The 12,239-nt window shown below is 49.2% G+C and overlaps 1 protein-coding gene across 8 annotated transcripts in view; it reads right to left on the bottom strand.

Annotated features, from left to right (window-relative positions):
- The window catches only part of Ankrd44 (ankyrin repeat domain 44), a 242,195-nt gene that overhangs the window by 223,203 nt on the left and 6,753 nt on the right, over positions 1-12,239 (bottom strand). The window contains exon 1 of one of the 8 annotated variants that reach the window (XM_087200342.1): positions 3,698-6,166. The exons of the other annotated variants lie outside the window; for them this stretch is intronic. The gene's annotated coding sequence lies outside the window, so the exon portion shown is untranslated. Of the gene's footprint in view, positions 1-3,697; positions 6,167-12,239 lie in introns of those variants that run through there. 8 annotated transcript variants of the gene reach the window in all.

Genomic DNA, 12,239 nt, shown 5'->3' with positions numbered 1-12,239 from the left:
AGTCTGTCACCTTGGCCACCGGCTGTGCGGCAGGGACTCAGGCCCAGGAGACACTGGCAGCAGGCGTAGGCAGGGGGCAGAGGAAACACCACGGCTCCGGGAGACACCTGGGAGGTCAGGGCCCTCTCCCCACAGCCCTCAGAAGGGTCTTCTCCGGGCAGGCCCTGCGGTCAGGCGAGGGGGTTTCTCCGCTCTCCCACTAGACGGGAGCTCAAGGCTGCAGGGCTGTGCTGAGGGCGAACCTGGCCACACTCCACAATGTCACCGATCCCAGGGACCTAGAGAAGCCGGCAAAAGCACTGCTGCCCTCCAGGGAGCAAGACCACAGGGCCGGCACCCATCTCGATGCCAGGGAGCCCGTCCGGCACAGCAGGATGCCACTTCCAGGGTAGGTGCTGGGAAAGAGGATCTTGAGCCCCAGGCTGTCTCGAGTGCGAATTCTCCACACCGTGGCTCTGCTGTTCATCCTGCAGCCCTGCTCTGCACACTCCCAGCCCCGATCGGAAGCCACCGTGGCTCATCACTGGCACCAGATGAGCCCCAAGTTCCTCAGTGGGCTATCGGGGCCCTTTAACTGCTGCACCCACTGTCGCTGGCACAATCTTCACTGTTCCTGGAAGCCCTCCCAGGGCTCCCTCTTCTCCCATCCTTTGCTGCCTCTGCCCCAACTGCCATCTCCCTGCTTCCCCCCAGTTTGTCCTCTGTGAGGTGTTCATTTTTAAACGAGCACCAGCCAGGTGTGGTGGCACGTGTCTGTAATCCCAGCTCTCAGGATGCTGAGGCAGGAGGATGGAAGAGAGTTCAAGGCCAGCCAAAACAAAACAAAGCAAAAGCCAGCAGCAATTCCAACTACAGGAGGCCCCTTCTGAGGGGCTTCCTGCCCCCAGACTCCCTCCTCGGTTCCCACAGTGGGCACCCGCTGGCACCTGCTGTGGTTCACTGATTCCCACACCCTCCACCCACCCCTGCTGGGCTGTGGAGCCCCGGGCTGGGGCTGGAGCCAGCATCCCCAGTCCCTCACCTGGTCCTCTCCCGCAGCAAGTGCACAAGGATGCTTGGTGGCCCTCCGCTCTCAGCTCTGGTCCTCCTGCCGAGTACTTATGGCTCAAGACACTGCTGGGTCAACTCCTCTTTCTGTCTTTCTGGGTCACCACTGCCCTCTGAGTCCAGCCCCAGTGATGGGACCACATCTGCCCCAGCGCTGAATAATGCACTCCACAGGTGCTGGACAAATGAACCCCAACAGTTGCTGCTGGCAGGAAAGTCAGCCTGGGGCCCTGGGGCCAGGTGCAGTGGGCAGCAGCAGCAGGGAAGGCAGAAGAGGGGGCCCAGGGCAGAGGGGTCACAGCTCCAGCGGAGGGGTCGTGGGCAGGGGTTGAGGACAGAGATCACTGAGTGGGGGAAGCTGGGACCCAGACAACAATGAGACACAAAGGATTTGGAAAAGGCCAGGCCCTCCCAAGGCCCCACATCTGTTTCCAGTTACCTGCGCCTGCGCTAAGCTCACAGGCAGCTCGAGGTCTCTAAGACCCGCCAGGACAAGTGGATGGGCCATATTCAGGGACTTGGGAGCCTCTCTGGGACCCGAGGTTGGATGCGATTGTTGCAAAAGTGCCATTATCAGGCGATCAAGCCAACTCCACACATTGGCGAATCACTAATGAACAGATTCATTTTACTGTGAATCCAAATTATCATTCCATCCCCAACATATTTGTCTTCCTTGCTACTGGTCCCTGAAGCCCTTCTGGAGACGATTTCATTTTTGTTTCTTTCTTTCTTTCTTTTTTTTTTTTTTTTTGGTACCGGGGATCAAACACAGGTCCTTGCGCTTGCGCAGCCGGCAGTGAAACCACTGAGCTAAATCCTCGGCCCACAGTTTTATTTTTTTTTTAAATCTTTCAGGACGGGGACATAAACAGAATGAAGATGTGTAACATGCGTGGACCAGCTCACCACAATGAGTGTGCTCACTACACACCACAAACATGGGCAAATACAAACAAAAATTTTTTAGAAAGTATCTCACTAATTACTAAAGTGATCTTTACATGAAATTCTCAAGCCTGGACTGGTTATAACATTGTCCAGGTTTATATCACAGGGTGGCACAGGACAAAAGAAAATACAGAGAAGATTCAATACGCCTCCTAAAAATATTTCCAAGAATAACACTGTCTTCCTTTCACTGACTTAGGGATCAGCACACTGTCCAGAGACACACGCATTGGAAAGGAGAAAAGGAAAACAGAAAGTCATCGGCCTGCTCAGTCTTCTCCACGACGCCTCCAGCTCCGGAACCAGGTGCTCGGTTAAGTAACAGGGTCTCGGAATCACTGAGTTGCTCATTCAGTGAGAGTGCAAGGTCAGAAATCCCCTCTTCTGGGCTCAGACCTCTCTCTGTCGGACAGCCCCCTGCTCCTCCAGCCTGCAGCCCCGCCCAAGATTTCACCATTGCCAGGGGAAAAATACTTATTTTAAAATCCACTTTGGTGATCCCAATGATTTCATTACCACATTAAACATTTGTTTTAAAAGAATCATCTTAAATTACTGAAGTAAGGAGCTAAGAGACAACCTACAATGTGGGAAAAAAATTTTAGTAGCTGTAGCTCAGACAAAGGACTACTATCTAGAAAATATAAAGAACTGAAGAAAATCAGACCCCCCAAATTCAAAGACCCAATTCAAAAATGGGCATCTGCAATGAACAGATATTTCTCAGACAAAGAAGTAAAAGCAGCAAATAAACATATGAAAAAATGCTCAACATCACTGGTCATTTGAGAGATGTAGATGAAAACAACACTGAGATTCCACCTCACCCCAGAAAGAATGGCTGCTATCAAGAAATCAACCAATAACTAATGCTGGTGGGGCTGTGGGGAGAAAGGAACCCTTCTCCATTGTTGGTGGGAGTGCAGACTGGTGCAACCACTGTGGAAATCAGTGTGGAGACACCTCAAAGAACTAGGACTGGAAGTCCCATTTGACCCAGCTATTCCCCTGCTGGGTATCTTCCCCCCAAAATTAAAAGAATCGTACCACAGCAATACATGCTCACCCATGTTTTAGCTGCAGTTTGTAATAGCAAAAGCTTGGAAACAGCCCAAGTGCCCATCAACTGGAACTGGATAAAAAAGATGTAGTTTTTTTTTTAATATATAAAATGGAGTACTACTCAGCCATAAAGAACGAGAAACTAGAGACATTTATAGCTAAATGGATGCATATGGAGGCCATACTCTTAAGTGAAATAAATAGGACACACATGTGTAAATACCCAATAGTTTCTCTAGTGTGAGAAACTGAAAGTATAAATAAGGATGAAAATGATTAAAATGAATAATTGATAATTTGAAATAGGAAGAAAAGGTCCAAAGAGGTAGGGGTGGTGGGAGGGGAAGGGGAAAGGAAAAATTATGAGAAAAGGAAAAAGTGGAAACAAAGTCTTTGTAAATAGGGAAGGGAGGTCAGGGAATGGGGGAAAAATAAGAACCAAGATACATCATGCACGGGTACAAGCACCCAATGATAAACGTAAACATTTTGTAAACCCAAAATGTACCAATAAAAGAATTTAAGCAAAAAATAAAAATTACTGAAGTACTTGATAATAACTGTTATCCAAGTACTTAATTTGTTGTGCTTTCAACAGCTGGGTTTCCATCGCACTAGAAACTGCTTCACTGCTTACCTTTTACTTGGAGGAGTTTGAGCCCAGCCTGGGCAACACAGCAAGAACCTGTCTCACAGAAAAACCCCATCGATGAGGAGGAGCGTGGCCGAGGCTGGCAGGCAGGACTCCCTCAGTGGCACAGGGCGGAAGCCCTAAAGTGCTTCCTGTGCGCCAGGCTCCCACCCGCTCCCCTTCCGGGTTCTGACCCAGGCCGAGCAGCACCAGGCTCCACCTGGGGGAAGCCGCAGGTGAAAGCGAGTTGCCCCAAGGAGGAGAACACCCCAACTGTTGCACTCGGTGCTTGGCTCTCAAGGGCTGGCACCATTTCCTCCTAATTATGCAAGGTGGCTCTAGTTTCTCCAGAAACTCAGGTCTGCTGTGGTCCTGCTACTTCCTCCTGTCACTGAGAGCCTCTGATGCCGGCGACAGCCAATGTCACAGCACTGTGAGTCTCACAAGTTCCTGTAAAAAAAACCCTGGTGGAACTGATTATAGAAAAACCAAAAGGAAGGAGAACAGGAAGCCGCCATAGGCTGACTGGGGCCTGCACGGGGCTGTAAGAGGGGCAGTGCCAGATTCTGGAAGAGGAACAGAGTTCGGTGTGGGCACTTCTGGGAGCCTTCAGACAGCCCTGTCTGCAGGGCCACTGTCCCCCGTGCAGCACGCTGAGCCCAGAGGCGAGTCCCACCTGGCCCAGAAGCGAGCACTTCCGCTCGGGCACTGCACCATAAAAGCCGTTATTCTGTCGGATTCCAGCCTCACCCTACAATAAGATTGAGTGTATTTCTATTTGGTATCAGTGGGCTCGATTTTAAAAGCGACCCGAAATGCTATCAAAGCAGCAATCAAATTTGGCATAAAATTCATTTAAAGAATACCTAGAGACACAAAGAATTTCTTTCTGCCTTCTCTACCTTTTTTATTTTAAAGCTTCTCTTTATTTCTCCCAGAAATATTTAGCTTGGTTTTAAACAACACAAAATACTTTTTCTGGTTTCTGAAACTGAACAAACTGCTTTCTAGTCAAACTGCTGAAAAATGTGCAACTTTGGTAAGCACGAAAAAGCCACAATCTCTACACTCCTGTAAAGTTCTAAAACTTTTTTCTGTTGTCCCAATTTTGCTGTGAACCTAAATTTACCTCCAATACGCCTTCTAGACAACCTAAGTAATACAAGAGTATAATCCTCCAAGGGAAAAGAAAAGGGATGGATGCAGGAGAGGTTGGGAAGGAAGAGTGCAGGAGATGGACAGGTACAGCGCGAGGGTCTCTGAGAGACCACAGGGCGCTGGGCACGGAGGATCTGTCTGCCGGGTCCAGACAGCAGGGGAGGACATGGCAATGCCACTGGCACCCACAGCGCAGCCTCTGAGCAGCCGCTTGCTGCTGCTAAGCACCACACACACACAGGGTGTCCTGAACCTCCTTTCCAGATGTCTGATTGCAGCAGTGGCCCAGACGTGTCTATCTCGTCAGCTAGTTCAGAAATCAACAAGCCAATCAAAATAGCCAGCAGATGTGCACCCCAGAGCAACGTCTGCCCCAGTTTTCAGAAAAAAAGCAGAATCGAGTGACTGGATGTGAGAAATCATCTCTCAAGTACAGCAGCTTCTAATCAAACTTTAAAATCTAAGGAGGAGCAGCATGGCTTCTGTCCTGCGTTGTTCAGCCGCCCAGAGTGGAGCACAGAGATGTCTTTCGTTCAACAGCCTAGGAGGCCACGTTCTGGGAAACCAAACAACACTTCGAATGTTGAGAGAAGCTGCCCAGAATCCCACACACATGGAGCGACCCTCCTCTGGGTACAGGAATCGTTGACTGAAACACGGGAATCATCAACTGAAACACCGAAATCGTCGACTGAAACACGGAAATCGTCAAAGAAACGTTATTGGGTTCATTCATTTAAAATATCTGGAGTGAGGGACACTACCTTCTCTCTACCTTGCCTTTCAAAGCTAAGTTTCACCGCACGTCAGCCTGGTTTTCAGAATCCTAAGCACAGACTCGGTGATGAAGGGCACTGCCTGTGAGGGTTGTCTAGAGCGTCCGCCATCCACACATTCACACATGGCCACGGACTGGGGCCAGGGGACAAGGAACGCAGGTCACCCCAAGACACATCCGCTCTTTGGGGTTCCCTGCCTGCCAGGGGCCTCTGCAGGTTCCTCACTGCGCCTGACCTGCTGCCACGGTAGGGGACGCCTGCGGCTGTACCCAGTGTCCTCCCCCGGTCTTCCTCCTCCCACTGATGGAGGCAGAGGTGCCTCTCGCCCTTTCTGATTCTGATGCCCCCATGGTGTGACAAGGTCCTGTGCCAAAAAAGAGCGGCTGACTCAAAATCAGGATCAGGAGACTCCCCTCCGATAAACACCCATCATTGGAGCAATAAGCTACATTCTCCACTGAACTGTTAATGTACTAGCAAAGGATCAAGAAACCCATTTCAAATAAGGATGCCTTGCTTGGCATGTTTTAGTAACAATCTTACATGTGATATATTGTATACTGTAACACATTTACATGTTTTGATAAGCTGTTAATAAATCATTATAAATATATACTCAATCAAGAAATTTATTTAATAACTTAGGGTCATATTTTTGTTGCAAAGTTTCATAGAATAATCAGTTATTTTTTTCTTCTTTTGGTTTTTTGAGACAGGGTCTCCCTATGCTGTCAGGCTGGCCTTGAACTCACTATGTAGCCCAGACTGGCCTCAAAGTGTCAGGGATCCTCCTGCCTCAGCCTCCTGAGTGCTGGGATTATAGGTATCCACCACCACTCCCAGAAGTTCTTTTTAAATACATTACATTGGGATAAAATCCTATGTATGGAAGTATAAGTTTAGGGAGAAAAAGGAATGATGTAAAATTTTAACTACCAAAGAAGTGCTTGCTCCTGTATTTTTTAAGTGACGACAGACCACCAAATTACAATAGGGTTTAAATTCCATTCAATATATTTTGAACAATAATACAATGTTTTCATTTTTTAAATCAATATTTACACTGTGCCAGGAATTAGACCCTTTGCATCTTTCTAACTTTAGGATGAAAACTTCTAGACGTCAGCCTTTAAAAATGTGCAAGGGGACCACAGAGGATGGAATCTTTCAGCATCGAGCAGGGGCTGCGGCTGATATGCTGTGGTGAGAATGGTAGCGTGGCCTCCTCCTGTCCCCCAGGACCAGCCCTGGGCACCCCAGCCAGAGGCCTGGAACATGAGCTCACACGGACAGCGACTTCCCAGGGCTGTGTTTAGGGTGCGGTCAGGTTAACACCTGTGTAACGTCCCGGAAAACCAGACATGAGAAGCCAGACTGTCCCCGTACCGCTTCCGCTTCCTGGAGGAGCAAGTGCTGGGGAGGTCAATCTGTCCCTGTGACAAGACACTGAGCTTCGGGACCTCAACTCTTGACTACACCTGCTCAACAAGACACCAAGGGAAACTTACCAGAAAAATCGGCAATATTTTCTTCCCCCAGTACTTTTCCTAGGGCTGTTTATGTAATAAGAATGTAATCACCACCTCTCTCTCCTCTCTTCATGGAAAAGGTCTCAGGAGGAGGAAAGGAAGGTAAAGAAAGAAACTGGGAAGGATGGAGGAGCTGGAGAAGGCTCCATAGCTGAGGCTGGCCACAGACCCATCATTCATTCGTGCAGCTGCCACCAGCTTAACCAGGGGCCGGGGGCTGAAAGTTAGAGGGCCAACATTTCCCCCAAAGTCAGCAAGTAGTTTGGCTCCAGCCTTCCCAAGCTGCACTAGCCGGGCGCTCAAAAGGGACCAGAGCCCGAAGCGAGCTCAGCTCAATGAAGAAACCGCCCTTGCGGGGAGAAGGAAAAGGAAGGCTCCTGTGCCTCTGAGCTTCAGCTGCACGGTCCCTGTGGCCTCCCCTCAGACCGCCCAGCCCAGATGCCCCTCAGTATCTAAAGAGGATGGCGCCTCGGTCTTTCAGGGTCAGGTCTCCTGAATTCACGGGGTCCTCGCCCAGGGGACACCAGGCCCACACCTCTTCGCCCTGCAGATCCACCTGGGAGTGAGGGACATTCCCACATGGGTGATGCCTGAGGGGACAGTGAAGCCACACAGCGGCAACCCAGGCTTCGCCACTGGGGTCACCCATGGCGTTTGTGGGCGCTTCGGGACCACAGAGACAGTGCTGCACCTCTGCTGAGGGTCTGCCAGGCAGCGGCCTCGGTTTCCCTGTGAAGAGGTAGGCCGGGGCTCACCGCCTGTCTCCCCACAGTCAGTGGTGTTGCTCAGAAAACTCCAGAGGCCTGGGTGCCCGTCACTGCCAGTGTCCTCTAAAGTGGAAGCTACTCTGGCGCCTCTCAGATCACCTTGTAAGGAAGCGGTCTCCACTGTGGATCAGAAGAGAAGAGGAAGCTGACCCTCGGGGCCGGGCGACGTGAGGCTGCCTCCTGCCAGCCCTCTGGCCTGTACCCAGGGCCTCTGGCCCTCCTCCAGGGTCAAACGGACCGAGGAGGACTTTCACAACAGCCCAAGGGACAAGGCCAGGAGGCAGATTCTTCATGATTATTGTGAAGTGAAAAACAGACCACACTCACTCACTTACACTCACTTGCTCACCCGGGCCCACACTTCACACAGAAACCACCAGCCGGGCTCAGCTTCTGAGAAAACCTTCTAGAACAATGAGAAACATGAGCTCAGTAGGCAGCATTAACATTTATTTTTCATTTAATAATTTCCACTTATAATAGTTCATCGTACTGCCTAAATGTTTGTCTAAAGTAACTTTCTATAAGTTAAAGCCATTTCTGCTCCACATTCGTTCAGTCTTCACTCACACGGCTCACTGAACCAGTGCTTCAGCCCACCGCGAGAAACAGCCACTGCTGAGATCCCTGTTTTGCTCGCAAAGGTAAGAAGCAGAGCGTTCCACCCATCTGGTCCTCCCAGGGCATCCATGGCACACGTTAACCGCTTCTGGGCCATGTCTGAAGTTGAAAAATCCCGTTTAAAGGGCAAGTGGTTTAAAATAGAAAGAAATGGCTCCTTCCCTACAGCGGTTCCTCAGGGGAGACAAAGATCTGAGTACAAGCAAACTATTGTTTTAAAGAGGATTTTTTTTAATTAAAAGCATACCAAGGAGGCTAACTAAGCTCCTACTTTCTCCTAGAGGAAATACCAGTGAGAATTCCCACCTCAACGCAATTAAACCTGGGCCCGAGTCAGCCCCGCCCAGTGGCACTGAGCCCTCGGGCGCAGCGCTTGGTTCTGGGCCTTGGTCCCCAGCACCCCCAGCCTAGTAGCGAACTGTCCAGCCCCTTGGCCATAGGCTCTCAGGCCTCGACCTCCTCACTCCACACCTGGCACCCGAGGGCAGGTTGGACACCCAGACAAATCAGGAAGGCTGTGTTCCAATGCCACTGAAACCCGAATGTCACTACATGCTCCCGTGTTCCAAAATATTATTCTTTGGATCTTTTTCAACCATTTAATGATGTAAAGCTGTTGTCTGAAATGGAGGCTCACTCCTTATAATCCTAGCACTCTGGGAGGCTGAGGCAGGAGTGTCACGAGGAGGCCAGCCTAAGTAACTTAGTGACTTAGTGAGACCCTGTCACAAAATAAAAAGGGCCAGGGATGGAGCTCAGTGAGAAGACCATGGGTTCAACCCCAGTGCCATGATGATGATGATGATGATGATAATGCTGCTGCTGCTGCTGATGCTATAAAAATGACCCTTAGCAGGCAGCAGCTGCAGTGGAGTGGCCTGTTCACAGCAGCGTGCCCACTGGGTAGAGCTACAGGACACAGGAGCAGCTGCCTGATGTCCACACCCCATGCTTACTTGGTGAGCTCAACTCACCAGCTCGGGTGGCAGGTGTTAGCACCAGGGACGTGGCCGGAGCCCACAGATACGTACATTACATCCTCCTTAAATAGCATTGTCTAATTCTAAAAGAAACACAAAGACCAGTACTGAAAATGATTCTTTACAGGGCCAGGGATTGAGCTCAGTGGTGCTGCTGCCTGCCCCGCAAGCACAAGGAGCCGAGTTCGATTCCCGGTACCAGAAAAAAAAGAAAAGATTCTTTATAGTTTTACAGTGCAGGCTTTATCCCACTTTTTAATCACCTTTTTTGAGAGAAGTTTATGGTTTTCTACTCCATTACTTATTCAGTCAGGACTTGAAATTTTTCACTCATGTTTTTCAGATGTTCTGCTGTGATAACTTTTTTCATGATGACAAGACTTAATTATCTGTTTTTACGCACTTCCTCAAAAAGAGCCAGTTTTATACTTCTGTGAAGAGGAAGTGGCATTCTTATAATTTTCTTTTTTCTTTTTTTTGGTACTGGGGATCAAAGTTGGGTCCTTGCGCTTGTGCAGCAGGCGGCGAAACCACTGAGCTAAATCCCCGGCCCTGTAATTTTCTTTTTAATTGTTTTTATTAGCAGCATTCTTGTAATTATCAAAGTTCTTTTTGATAACTTAAATCAAGAATGACTGCAACCCCATATTTATCTCACTAGCCCTATTGAAACCTAAGGTTCTTCCATCAAATCTACTGTGTCACTTGAAATGATAAAACCAAACCAAAAGAGACAGACTTTCTAAAATTGTGGGACTCAAAATGCTACAATTCAAACCTAAGTATGGAGATGTCACATTAAAATAAAATAGAAATTCTTTCTACCAATGTTAAGTTGGAGAGATGAGACAAAAGATCATAAATTCAAAACAAAAATGACTAATATATTCTCAGAGAGCTGAAAGTGACCCTGAAGAAATGGTCTCTGTAGTGTGACGCTCAGGAGCTGACCCAAGTCCAAGTACCCGCCCGGTCACTGCCCACCAGTCAGTCACAGCCTCCCATCAAGCGCTGCCCGCCTACAGCGGGACAGCTGGGCGCAGGAGGCCTGACGCAGCTGACGACAGCCTGCATTTCCCGACGTCACTCTGCTGCACCCCTCCCGAACAAGACTCCTGACAACTGCTCAGCTGAGAGGCCACAGTGTCTTCCACACGGTAACACAAAGCCCCAGCTCTGGGACTTTCTAGAAGGCCGTTCGCCAAAATGCAGAGCTCCTTATAGGAAGTCGCTTGCTCTTGGCTGTGAAGACCGAGAACATCAGAACCAAATGTGACACTCAGCTCGCTGGCCCCAAGTCCAGATGGGACAGAGCTCCACGGCCCCTAGGCCTGTCCTGGGCTCCTGAACTGCCTGTTACCTTTACGCAGCTTGCAGTTGGCCATTTCTCAGGTGTGTGGTCCTCAAGAGTCCTAAATCTGGCCTCCATTAGGAAGGCTGGGGGTACTTTTACACACACAGAAATAAATACAGATATTTGAGCAAGCCTAAAGGCACTCTGAAACCACGAGGGCCCCCAGCCCACACCTGCTTCCTGTGCCAGGGGCCCAGGCAGCCAGGGTCCTTACTGCAACTGTGTAACTTCTTGTTGCCTCTTAAAACTGCACAATTTAAATAGAAACATGGTTTAGAAGCCGCTGTTGCAAAGTGATTTGGAGCGACCACTATCTTACACTGAAAGAGGTAGAAGAACAATCCAAATCCAGTCTTCCTAAACACCCTGGAGGCGAGGTAGCATTCCAAGGCGGATGCCCACGTAGCGGGCTTGAGCTAGGAAGGGACTGGGACAAGTCAGCGGTGGGGTCTCTGGGTGGCAGAGCTAGCAGAATTGGTGCTTTCTGACAATCACAGGGATTTTAACAACCTCACTGAGGACACACCACCGAGTGACACAGGGGCTCCGGAGGCCACAGAAGGAGAGAGGAGACTGATTCTGAACTAGTCGTCAGTGGCTCAAGCACCAGGTGTCCCGGGCAAATTCCAACCTTCTGTGGTTTTGTTTCTTTCTCATAAAAAGACTCTTTTAAAACATTATCACAATACCATCTCAGTCATGATTCAAATTACCCAAATTATTTCTAGAAGTGTTTTTTGAGTTTGTTTAAATCAGAATCTAAAGCTACTCACTGCAATTAGTGCATAGATAGATAGATATCAACTACCTTTTAATCAATGTATTTATACTTCCTTTCAGCTTTCTTTTTCCCCCTTGCAAATGATTTTTTTAGAAATGAGATCATTTGCTTTCTGTAGGTTCCTCATGATGTGGATATTGTAAGGAAATTTTTTATTGAAAAGTAAAAGTATAAGGTTAGGGCTGGAGCTGTATGGAGCTCAACAGTAGAATACTTGCTGGGATGCATGAGGCCCTGGGTTCGATCCCAGCTCCACAAAATAAAATGAAATGACTTCGGTTATGGGGTTAGAAGGGGGCCTCTCCCTGCTACTCTGCTCCGTCAGTGACCTCTGCCGGCATCCAGGGTGCTGCAATGAAGTCCTGCTACTCCCAGTCACAGCTGCCCACGGAAGATTGTCACAGTAGCTCACTGGACTCTGTCCCGCACCACAGAGACAGAGGAGCAGAACGGCCTGGCCTCACCACACGCTCAGTACTTTGTGGAGAAACAAATTAATCTGTAAGCCAGCGTGTGTGTGCCGCAGTAGAGTCCTCCAAGGTACGAACTCGAAGCCCAAGTACTGTTGAGCTCATGGGA

Source organism: Heterocephalus glaber, unplaced genomic scaffold (genome assembly GCF_053883595.1).
Source record: "Heterocephalus glaber isolate CG9 unplaced genomic scaffold, H.glaber_assembly_v1.0 deba00001743, whole genome shotgun sequence".
NCBI lineage: Eukaryota > Metazoa > Chordata > Mammalia > Rodentia > Bathyergidae > Heterocephalus > Heterocephalus glaber.
This window is presented reverse-complemented; position numbering and strand designations above follow the sequence as displayed.